Source organism: Chiloscyllium plagiosum, unplaced genomic scaffold (assembly GCF_037043375.1).
Source record: "Chiloscyllium plagiosum isolate Xiang-an unplaced genomic scaffold, Cpla_swu_hap1 HiC_scaffold_37, whole genome shotgun sequence".
Taxonomy (NCBI): domain Eukaryota; kingdom Metazoa; phylum Chordata; class Chondrichthyes; order Orectolobiformes; family Hemiscylliidae; genus Chiloscyllium; species Chiloscyllium plagiosum.
The window spans coordinates 89,952,296-89,965,140 of record NW_028270175.1 but is presented as its reverse complement, the minus strand read 5'-3'; positions in this window follow the sequence as shown (position 1 = coordinate 89,965,140).

Genomic DNA, 12,845 nt, shown 5'->3' with positions numbered 1-12,845 from the left:
GCATTGCGAAAAGACCATTCCCGTCAGGAGGACCTTGTCAGGTCCACACACCCCCACCAGCCCACATCCCACTCCTGGCACCATTCCCTGCCGCCGCAGTAAGGGTAAAACCAGCGCCCACAGCACTCCCCTCATGATTTTGGATTAGATTACTTCCAGTATGGAAACAGGCCCTTCAGCCTAACAAGTCCACACTGACCAGCCGAAGCGCAACCACCCAGACCCATTTCCCTACATTTACCCCTGCCACTAACACTACGGGAATTTTAACATGGCCAATTCACCTGACCTGTATATCTTTGGACTGTGGGAGGAAACCGGAGCACCCGGAAGAAACCAACGCAGACACGGGCAGAATGTGCAAACTTCTCACAGTCAGTCGGGAATTGAACCCGGGTCTCTGGCACGGTGAGGCAGTACTGCTAACCACTGTGCCACTGTGCCAACATGCCACTCATCTCCGTCCAAGGGCCCAAGGGATCCTTGCACGTCCGTTGCAAATTCACCTGTGCTGCAACCAAGGTCATTTACTGCATTCGTTGCACCCAGTGTGGTCTCCTCTACATCAGGTAGACAGGACATCCTCTTGCAGATCATTTCAGAGAACATCTCTGGGACACCTGCACCCACCAACCACACTGCCCCATGATTGAACACTTCAAATCCCCTCCCCACACCATCAAAGACGTACAGGTCATGGTCCCCCTTCATCGCCAAACCGTTACACCCCAACGCCTGGAGGAGGAACGCCACATTTTCCAACTTGGAAACCTTAAAACCACACGGGATAACTATGGAATTGAACAACTTCCTCATTTTTCCTGCCCACAAGCCCAAACCTTCAGATCGGCACCATCCCCGGACCCATTTTATCACTGCATCCTCTGACCTATCATCTTCACCCTCACCTTCATCCACCTCTCGCTTTCCCAGCAACCTCCCACAACCTCACACGCCTACCACTTATCTTTCAGCTGTGAGAAAGGGTTCAATATTTAAGCTATTTTACGTATAGACTGTTGTCACATTGGAAAAAGGAATTTCCTGAAGTGTAACAGCGATATTTGCCTGCGACACCATAATTCCGAGAGACACTGAAATAGTTTCTTCTGTCGCAGCGTGCCCTAGTGAAAGCATGATCGGCCCACCAACCAGAATTCAATACTTCAAAGCTCCCCTCTGCGCTGTACAACTTATTTGCTGCTTCTGTAGTCAGATCTCAATCGCTTCACAGAGTATCTTCTTCTGCTTCCTGCTTCACGTAAACACTTGAAACCTGAACAAATCAACATTGTTTCCACTTTCATCCATCTTTTGTAACTCCTGAGCTGACACAGGTACGATTGAGCGATTGGCCTTCTCGAGTGCACTCATTCTGGTATGATCTGAATGATAAAGTGCACTGTGTCTAATCCGCAGGACACACTGCAGAATTTCTCCACGCGGGACGGTGCTGTTAATCCCATCCCCGCGAACTGAGCTGTCTCCATTGGCAGAGTATTCAGACATTTCCCTCCACTTCCAGGCAGTGTCAGGGGACGGAAGCACAGATGCGCTCTGAAGCTTCCACTCACTGGCACAGCCAAGTGCATCATCCGCTGGAACTTAGCAACTTTGAGTCCGAACTTCCTCCAAATGTCATTTATTTGAAACAGAGAGGAAGATGCTGAGCTGGTGGTAAAGGGAGAAATGGGCTGCGGACTGTCCTCCCTCAGTAAAATTCAAATAAATGGGTTTTTGTATCGCCTGTTTTGTGTTCAGAATCCATCTTCACAGAGCAATCCTGCAGAAAGGCGTTTGTGTCAGAAGCGTCGGCTTCTTTGCTACAATCGGGCAGCAGTTTACATCTGAGCCCCAGCTGTCCCAGATGAAGAGACTCCGAGTGAAACTTTCATTCAATGAGAGCCATCCGCACAGCCCTGAGCTACGGGGCTGCATGCAGTGCAAAGAGGAAGGGAGGGTTAAAAACGAGCCATTGTTTCTCCCTCAACCGCTCTGCCTTAGAGACATGGAAATGAACAGCAGTGACGTGGGACGTCAGTCATGTGCCGATAGAAGCCGTTCAGCCTATCGAGTCCACGGCAACTCTCTACTGCTTGCTTCTCCCTGAGGTTATTCATCATTGGTGGTGTTTGTTCTAATAATGGGTAACTGTATCTGTGTCGAAATGCTGTCTCCAATATGTTGATCCACATGTCATTCACGGCTTTTTATTTCAGCGGAGGATCCTGCTTGTGAAACAGTGTAGGTATTACTTGCAAGGCGTCATGTGCATGGTACATACCACAACTGACACCTCTCACTTTCACCAGTGTATTCCCAGCTCAGGCAAGTGACTTTGCGAATCAGATCATAGCAGACCGACAGAGAACAGGAAAATACCTTCATAAGTGTGTTTCCTCAAATGTGTAAAGTTGACGGGTGTATCAATACGAGATATTTATTTCAGATACCATTGAATGACAGGACGCAGAAGGCTCATCAATATGTCATGTGAAGAACGGAGCACTGTTATAAAGGAACACTGGCAGGGGCAGTACCCACACTGAAAGCTGGAATTGTCAATGAGCAGAGGATGCGTTTTATCCATTAATTTCTGGTTTTAGGGCCTACCAGGCTTCTGCTGGGCCGCTGTGTTAGCGCTGACCACAGCAGTTTCCCGCAGTCTTCAGCTTTTTGTAGCACTTACCTTCGAGGATGACTTCAAAAGATTATCAGTGTTATTGTGTGATACACTGTGGCACAAATGTGTCCCGGCTGTGTCAATATAACCACTCTGTAACTTCCCAAATTCTGTTGATTCAACTGCAATTTCACTCAGAATGAAAAAATATGCCACACTGCAGATTGAAGCCATGCAGCCCACCTTCGCTGTGCTGGTTCCACACAATGATGAAATGACGAAATGACTGTGATTGATTGATTGTCACATGGATGCAAGTACAGTGGAAAGCTTTGTTCTCAATTGGTAAAGGCAGATTATATGAATTAAGGACATGCAGATCACAGCGTGAGTAAAGCAAAATTTGGATATACTCAGGAATTCAGGTTAATCCGTACAGGACGTGCACTCAGCAAGATCTGCATTGGCAGGATCAGCATTATTTCCAGTTAGACAATCCATTTCTCAGAGCTGTAATGGCCTAGAAGAAGGTGGTCCTGAACTTGCTGGTGCGTGTTTTAAAGCTTTGGAATCTTGAACTGACCTTGACTTCACAAAAATCATATCTTCGCAGTCAAAAATGAGGCAGTGAGCAAAATTCCAGTGCTCATCTGGGATGTGAACCCAAGTGCTCTCACTCGTAGGTCACCCGCCTGAGGCGATAACACACTCGAGACAAACGAGCCAGAACGTCGCCAGACATGTTCACCATAAATCCGGTGATTTTTCTTGTTTGCTAAGGTTATTTCTGCTGCTTCGGAGTGAAAGCAGCACAGAGTTTTAATAACAGCTCCTTTCCATTCTGACGCGCTTCTCCCAGGAGGCTGCGCTTGTTGCTTCCCCCGGGCGCTCTCCGTTGATGACTGGACAAACTCATCTTCCATTGGCAGGCAGTTCTGGTGGAGAGTAGCATAAATGCGCTCTTCGCCTCCCTATTAAACACACGGTTGTGGAGCGGGGGAGGGGACTGGTGGGAGTGTGAGGTATGGAAATTCTGGAAATGTGCTGAAAAGGGAGATCGCGCATGCACAGGAACTCATCTTCTTTTGGGAATCTTGTACAAATAACGCCATCTGAGACAGATAGAAATATGCAGAACTTCTGGTAAAGAGAGAATCTCTCGCAGTCATCGGGAATAGTGTCTGTGTCCTTGTCGAAGTCACAGGAGGCCTGTGCTGTCTGAATCAGCTTTGGATGTTACTGCAGTGAGTCCTGTCACTCACACACACTCCACTTGATGTGCATACATTTTACTACGTTGCATCCGGTTCAAAGAGTAGATTTCACAGCTCACATCATCCCAGACTGACAGGGAACAGTAAAAAGCGATTCAGACCGTCATCTTAATACCTCTTGGAGAGAAAATGGATGTGGGAGAGCGGACAGTCTCAACTGGTTACAGCATTTACAATCCTGGCCCGTGTGACAAAAAAATAAGAACCATGAACTGTCTATCTTGCTTCTTAAAACAGGTGAGTAAATTTTGAAGAGCATAGATATTTCTCCCTGGTGTTCATGAAGAGCAGAGTATGGTTCTCTGAGTATGGTCTGACTTCTGGGTTATGGGCCCAGGGCACTCCCACTGTGATATTCTGCTCATATGGTCTGAACACATACAAAGAAATGACTCAGTGACAAGATCTGCTGAATCGGATTCATTGAAGAACAGAATCCGATGGAATGAAAAGAGGCAGGAGAGTGGGAATGTAGCATTACCTGAGAGGAAACTGTTTTCCAGACTCGAGGAGAGTGCACAGTGCTGTTTCCAGGGGTTAATATCTGGGTAATTAGACTGATTCAGCGCTGGGTGTGATTGTACTGCATCTATTGCACAATGGTGCAAAAGCACGGACCTTATGTATAGAGGGAAGAACTTCAAAATCCTCAATGGGGCAAAATGCACAAATGAGGTAAACAACATAGCAACCACAGAAACACGTGTTACATCATGGGGTAGACAACCCCTCCCCCGCGCTCAAATTTCGCTCATATTCGCTCTCTGCCAAATTCCAGAGTCTGAGATTCGAACAGTGAATGTTCTATATTAATAAAACCTGCTCTGATCTCACAACTTCAGCATTTCATAGCCCATGTATATATGGCTGACAATAGTGATTGATCCCTCACTGTGTTACTTCAGCACACGTAGAGAAGAAATACATATAATAACAATAGCCACTGTAGTGACTGGGATTTGACCCGATGCTGCTGCAGCCAATTGATTCAGCTGCAATGGAAATTGCTTCTACCTTTCCTGTGTCAGGAATAGATTGCATAGCTTAGTCGCGAGTTTTCACGCGTTGAATTGGACCCAGCATCCTTACTCAGGTTAAAACTTACTGGGATTTAAATACACGATGAAAGACACGGGCAGCATGTACTGGAATATAAAGACATTAAGAATGACACAGCCAGATTTCACTTGATACGAAATCGATACAAACGATGGAAATGAGGTTTACTGAGAGATAAAACCACTAGAAAAGAAAAGAGGGGGTTTAATGCGATGGTGGGATAGATAAAGAATCAAGAGGGAGAAATCAGGAAAGACATAATTGTGTCCGAATTGTGTTCAGCTGATTTGAAGTTGGTAAGAGTAAATATGAGGGCAATTGCCTCGTTTAGGTGAGTGTAAGCTCGAGGTTAGAACTACAAAGCCACTGGGTAACGATAAAGATGTTTGGAGCAATCATTTTTTTATTCTGAGAGTTATTGAAATTGGAGATGATTCAGAAATAAAAACATTCTAGGAGCTGATTCCAGAGACACAGGGAATGAATTTAAGAGCGAAAGGGATTCTGGACTGCCTGGATGGCGAGGTAAAAAGGGATATACTCTCGATGTGGTTAACAGTAAACGAAAAGAAATTTCAAAGCACCTGCAACTGAAGATGTTAAGTATAAGAAGAGCTGCTGGCGTTAAAACGTGCAGCAACTCATTCTACATGAAACATTACAGGTTGTAAATGCACTGAGCTGTTTGATTTAGCTCTACATTGAGTGGAAGTCGGTTAGTTCACTCTGCTGTCTAACTGGCTTATGAGAAAATTGAGACCAACAACATGGGATTAATTATCTCATTATCTCAGGTAAACATAAGGAGCATTATCTCCCCCGCTCTCCTGATCTGTAATACTATGGTGCATCTGGTGAGTAAAATTTGGCTCGTCGATGTAAAACATCATCATCATTGACGTCTGTTGCCTTGAACATTTAGTCACAATCACCAAAAAGGGGAGTGTGTCCATTTAATACTCACTGATCTCCGCTTGGAAAATCCTGCGACAAGACTCGATCTTATTCCAGTTTGAACCCTCTGTTCCTCCCAACACCAAAACTACTTGCAATGCCTTTACCAGATTTACTGACAACAATCAAACTCCCCAAAGAGGTAGATCTAATACAACGTTTGAGAGGAGATTTGTAGCTCGGGTGCTGATTGTTGTGGTTCTGTTCGCCGAGTTGGGAATTTGTGTTGCAGACGTTTCATCCCCTGCGTAGGTGACATCCTCAGTGCTTGGGAGCCTCCTGTGAAGCGCTTCTGTGATCTTTCTTCCAGCATTTGTAATGGTTTGAATCTGCCGCTTCTGGTTGTCAGTTCCAGCTGTCCGTTGCAGTGGTCGGTATATTGGGTCCAGGTCGATGTGCTTATTGATTGAATCTGCGGATGAGTGCCATGCCTCTAGGAATTCCCTGGCTGTTCTCTGTTTGGCTTGTCCTATTGTCGTAGTGTAGGCCCAGTCGAACTCATGTTGCTTGTCATCTGTGTGTGGCTACTAAGAATAGCTGGTCATGTCGTTTCGTGGCTAGTTGGCGTTCGTGGATACGGAGTGCTAGCTGTCTCCCTGTTTGTCCTATGTAGTGCTTTGTGCATTCCTTGCATGGGATTTTGTACACTATATTGGTTTTGCTCATGTTGGGTATCGATTCCTTCGTCCTGGTGAGTTGCTGTTAATTTCAAAATCGTTAATTTCAAAAACCACCAAACAGGAATGGACCCGGACCATAGAACAGGCCATCACCATAGTACAGAACAGGACCACACACCGCAAAAAAAGGCACTAAAAGAAAAAATGGCCAAACTAACACACAACAGAGAGGACACCACAACACACTCCTGGATTAGAAACCTCTTCCACAGACAGCTCACAGACACGGAAAAAACAATACTGGCCAAGGGACTCAACTACAACCACAGGCACGCCAAGACAGCAGACTTCCTAGCAGCACTAGGAAGCACACTCAGAAACAATGGACTGGCAGAACAGACACAACAAACAGTGAGACATAGTATAGTACCCCTGATAACAAGGAAAAGACAAACACATAACCTCAACACCAAGGAGAAGGAAGCACTGAAAGCTCTAAGAAACGATAAGAACATAATCATACTACCAACAGACAAAGGCAGAATGATGGTCATCATGGACAAAGCAGAGTACATCCAAAAGCGCAACAACTGCTTGCAGATACCAACACCTACCAAAAGAGGGAGTTTGACCCCAACCCACAGCTCACCAATAGGATATACAACACACTAAGAAACCTACAAAAAAAAGGACAGATAACCAGGTTTGACCTACAGAGAATGAAACCCGAAAGCAACACCCCAGATTCTATGGACTACCTAAAGTGCACAAACCGGACATCCCACTCAGAATCATAGTATCACTACCAGGGACACCATCACACAAATTGGCTAAAGAACTACTGCAGAAACTGAAACACCTGATCAGCGGATCCAGACACTCTACACAGTCAATACAGGAATTCTTGGACATCATCAGAAATATACACATAGACAAGGAAGAAACTATGGTCTCATTCGATGTAACGGCACTGTTCACCTCTATCGACAAAGCCCGAGCCAGAGAAACAAAAGCCAACTTGCTGGACTACAGAACAGACAACAAGACCAGGAGAAAGTGAGGTCTGCAGATGCTGGAGATCAGAGCTGGAAATGTGTTGCTGGAAAAGCGCAGCAGGTCAGGTAGCATCCAGGGAACAGGAGAATCGACGTTTCGGGCATAAGCCCTTCTTCAACAAGACCAGGAACCTATCAACAAAGACTGCATACTCAAACTTTTGGACCTGTGCCTCACAACACACTTCACATTCAACAACCAAATATATGAACAAATCAACGGCACACCCATGGGCTCAGCCACCTCTGGACTCATAGCAGAAGCGGTAATGCAAAGGTTAGAACAAACATTCTTACCGCAAATTCAACCCAAACTCTGGGTCAGATATGTGGATGACACCTTTGTAATGATTAAAAACACAGAAATAGAGAACGCATACCGGATCATCAACGCCACACTCACAGGAATCCGATTCACTTGAGAGGAAGAAAAGGACAACCAACTCCCATTCCCAGACGTGATGGTACAGAGAACACCGAACGGAGAATTCACCACAAAGGTATACAGGAAAGCCACACACACAGACCAAGTCCTAAACCACGAAAGTAACCACCCCAACACACACAAAAGAAGTTGCATCAAGACAGTTCAAAAGGGCCACAACACACTGCAGTACACCAGAACTGCAAAAAGTGGAAGAAGAACACCTATACAATGTACTCGCCAAAAACGGATACCCCCGCAATTTCATCAATAGATGCCGAAGGGAAAGTCAACGGAATGTGGACATGCCACAACCCAAAGGACTAGCCACACTACCATACACCAAAAACATTTCTGAACTGACAGCCAGACTAATGCGACCACTAGGACTCATAACAGCACACAAACCAACATGTCAGACAACAACTCAACAGGACGAAGGACCCGATACCCAGCATGAGCAAAACAAATGTAGTTTACAAAATCCCATGCAAGGACTGCACAAAACACTACATAGGACAAACATGCTAACAATCCGCATCCATGAACACCAACGACCCACGAAACGACATGACCAGCCATCCTCAGTAGCCACACACTCAGATGACAAGCAACATGAGTTCGACTGGGACAACGCTGCTATTATAGAACAAGCCAAACAGAGAACAGCCAGGGAATTATTAGAGGCATGGCACTCATCCACAGATTCAATCAATAAGCACATCAACCTGGACCCAACGTACCGACCACTGCAACGGACAGCTGGAACTGACAACCGGAAGCAGCAGATACAAAACACTACAAATGCTGGAGGAAACATCACAGAAGCGCTTCACAGGAGGCTCCCAAGCACTGAGGATGTTACCTAGACAGGGGACGAAACGTATGCAACACAAATTCCCAGCTTGGCGAACAGAACCACAACATCGATCTAATACTTTTGATTGGTTTAATGAGCTGTGCGAGTTTGCAGGAAATGGAATGATATGAAGCGAGATAAACAGACTTTCCCAGAATGTAATCCAGTGCAGGGTCAGCGATTTGAGAAAGGTCATCAAGCTAAAACTTCACCTCTGTTTCTCTATCCACAGACGGATATTCACTTGGGGAATATTTGTAGCTTTTCAGTTAATAATAGACACGTTTCCCAAATACAGAACACTTCCCCAAATCAGACACTGAAGTTTTCAAATAACTGCTACTTTACTCAACATTGTTTTCAACTGCGTTTCAGTCTGATGCTCCAATATTTCCTGGTCAATGACAGTAACAGTATCTTCAGATAAGCATTGGACTTACAACCTTGCCAGTTTACGCACCTTTAAGTACCAGGCACTGACAAATTGCTCTCCTAGAGCCGCAGACAGCAAAGCTGTCAATTGGCCTGCTCCTACCTTGGGAACTTTAATTCAACTGCTTTACTTTTGCTGTGATGATTAGATTCCCTGCCGTGTGGAAACATGCCCTCCGGCCCAACAAGTCCGAAGAGAAACCCACGCAGAACCATTTCCCCCTGACTAATTTGGACTGTGGGAGGAAACCTACTCAGACAGAGGGAGAATGTGCAAACATCACGCAACTCCCCGAGGCTGGAATCGAACCGCGGATCCAGCTGCTGTGAGGCAGCAGTGATAACTACTCAGCCACCATGACACCCGTGAACCATGTGGTTCTGAAATGAAAGCTGACACAGACGAGGAGAAACTGACATCAACCTGTGATTTTTGAAACATCAGGTTCAGGAAAGGACATAAAAATGTGCAAAATTGAATTCATTGAAAAAATGGGTTTCTGTTGGTTTCTGCGTTGTTTACAGACAATGTTACATTGCCGCTGTCGCAGGGCTTTTCCTTCGATCGGCTTCAATTCGGCACAGAATTCGAATCCATGAAAGTTCACCAACCTCCTTCTGAAACGTCATACAGGTAACATGAAACATATAGCATTCATCAATAATCTTCACCATTCCTACATCCAAGAACACGTTGCACGATTTCCATGAATACTGAATATGTAAAAATGTTATGCAAGAATAAATTCAATTCCAGTTTAAATTGTAAAGTAGGAAGAATGCACAGTAAGACTGAAAATGCCAGAAATTCATGTACGTCACCATGTCAAGAATTGCAGCCCAGCAGAGGGGAAATCTGTCCCTGAATCCCCAATATTCATATGTTTGCTTGCTCCATGTGCCCAGTTGGAAATCTGTGTGAAGGAGCATGGAATCTGACAGAGCGCCTGAGAGAATCCTTCACTGTCTGATCTAAAGCTGCAACAGGAGCTGTCTATTCCAGCTGTGAGAGCGGTGGGGTAAAGGGGAGGACCTTGATATTCCGTGGTGTAGATTCAGATTGTCCTCATCGTATTATTGTTGAAAACCTTTAGTCAGAAACAGCACAGAAAGAAAGGAACAGGAGGAGGATATTCCAAACACCGGTCCTATCCCGCCATTTAATATCGTCATGGCTGACCAAACGCTTCAATGTCCTTCCCCCAGCCCATCCACAACAACCTGTCGCCCAAAGGGAAACGGAAACGTCTGTGCCACTATGGGAAGGAAATATGTTTCGAGACCGTGGGTTTCTGCACGAACTTTGCAGGTTTTGCAGCTGAGCAGCTGATTCTGGTTGATCTTGTTTCAAACGATATGGTTGCGTCAAAACTCACAACCAAGAGGGTAAGGAGTTTTCTCTGGTCAACAGCAGGGTCGCGAACTCCAGACGAGGGGAATTGATGATGATTTCGCAGAACAATCATTGATTGAGTAGAAATCTAAACTCCGATTCTGGTGGAAATCAAACCCATAAACTCTGAATAGCAATGTTAACAATGCTGTAGAAATCTAATGTGCTTTTCATTGCGCCACAGAGCCACGCTAGCCACAACTTTATTGCACCCAAAGTTGCGCTTGTGGTGGAAAAAATGTAGACAATCACCAGGAGATGCGGAGAGATCTTCAAGGAGTAGATGTTTTATTTACAGACAAAAAAAACCGTGACATTCAGAAAGCAAATTCTTGAATGCTCCCGAAACTCAGGATCTATGGCACTTTATACCTTTTCTTTAATCATGTTTTGTTCGCTTATCAGCATGCCCAACTGTGTTAGTCAGAATTAGCTCACTCCAGCGACACAATAAACCAATGATGTTAGTTTCTATTATCGCTCCACTTCTGCCACTATGGGTTTTCCTGCATTCAACTTAATATTTTTTTACTGTCATGATTTGGTATTTTATTGCCACCTCTGCTACAATGATCTTCCATCCCAGACTAACCTGTCATGATTAGATATTTAGCTACTCAATCTATCACAATGTTTTCCTCTCCCAAGCTGACTCTACTAACTACTGATTCTATATTTAATGTCATATCATACTACTAGGGTCTCAAGTAGGCTGACTCTACTAACTATCAATTGAATATTTAATTTCATGTCCTAAATATTTTTTGTCACGACTTGTCCCAACCTGCCATGATTTTATATAGCAGGCAAGGCAGACTTTACAAATTATTATAATCTCAGCCTGCCATAATAACCATTCAGCCTCAGTCTGACTCTGCTAATTGGTGTGGGAGCATTCCACTATTCTTATCCCATCCTGCCACAGCGGCCCCATCCTGCCAAAGTGATCTTCTGACTAGTGTAGCATTCCACAGTCCCCTTGTAACAGATCGCCGGTAGTGTCATGCTAAGACCCATCCCATGCTTTCACACTCTGTATTTTCGGTACGGTGTTTGGATCTTTCATCAGACATCTGTTTACCTTTGCCCCACATTCCACTACCTGGTGCTTATCCATGTGTGCTCTTGCTTCTCAAGTATTCGGCTAAAGACTTCTGAATTGGTTAGATGACTCGTAGCATTACCACACCTTCATACAGTGAATTCCAAATAAACAAAAGTCTCAGAGTGAAAACGTTCTTCCTATATCTCCTCTGAGCATCCTCTGCCTTGCGCTTATCGAACTTCCCTGGTTGTTAACCCTTCCCATAAGAAGTTTATTCCTATCACACATATCGCTCCCCTTTATGTTCACTTTAGTCACTTCCTCACTCAGCCTTCTCCGCTCTCAGATAAAGAGACTGAGCTGAGCTCGTCTATCTTCGCCATGACGATAGTGTCGTGCTGGAAAAGTGCAGCAGGTCAGGCAGCATCTGAGGGGCAGGAGAATCGACATTACTGGCATAAGTCTTTCATCAGGAATGAGTCTTGTGCGTTGGGGCTGAGAGATAAAAGGGAGGGAATTGGGGTTGGGTGGAAGGTGGCTGGGAAAGCGGAAGGTGGTGAAGGCGGGAAAGACGGTGCAAGTTAGAAGAGGAAGAAATGAATGGTTCGGGAGGGTGGTCCCAACTTTGATGCTTCGGACTGTGATAATGTCGGGGGTGGGAGAGGAAATGAGGAAGCCGTTAAAATTCACATTTTACCCGGGTGGATGCAGTGTCCCAAGACAGAATATGATGTGTTCCTCTTCCAGGCGTCAGGTGGTAACGGTTTGGCGGTGGCTTATGCCTGAACCTTCGGTTGTCCTGTTCTCCAATTCACATGACAGGGGAGATGTGAAAAAGCAAAGAATGAAAAAAATGGACAAACACTTCTAGATTCAGAGTTAGAATTAGACACAATGCAGACAGAAATTATTTAGCCAGTTGAGTCTGCATTGTGCCACCGACGAGATTCACACTCCCCCACCCGATCTTTATAAACCCGCATTATTGATGCACTGACAAAAAAAAACATATTCCAAACGCTCAGCGGGTCAGGCAGCATCAGTGGAGAGAAATCAGAGTTATAATTGCGAGTCAAAACCAGTTCCGAGGAAGTGTCTGTTGACCCG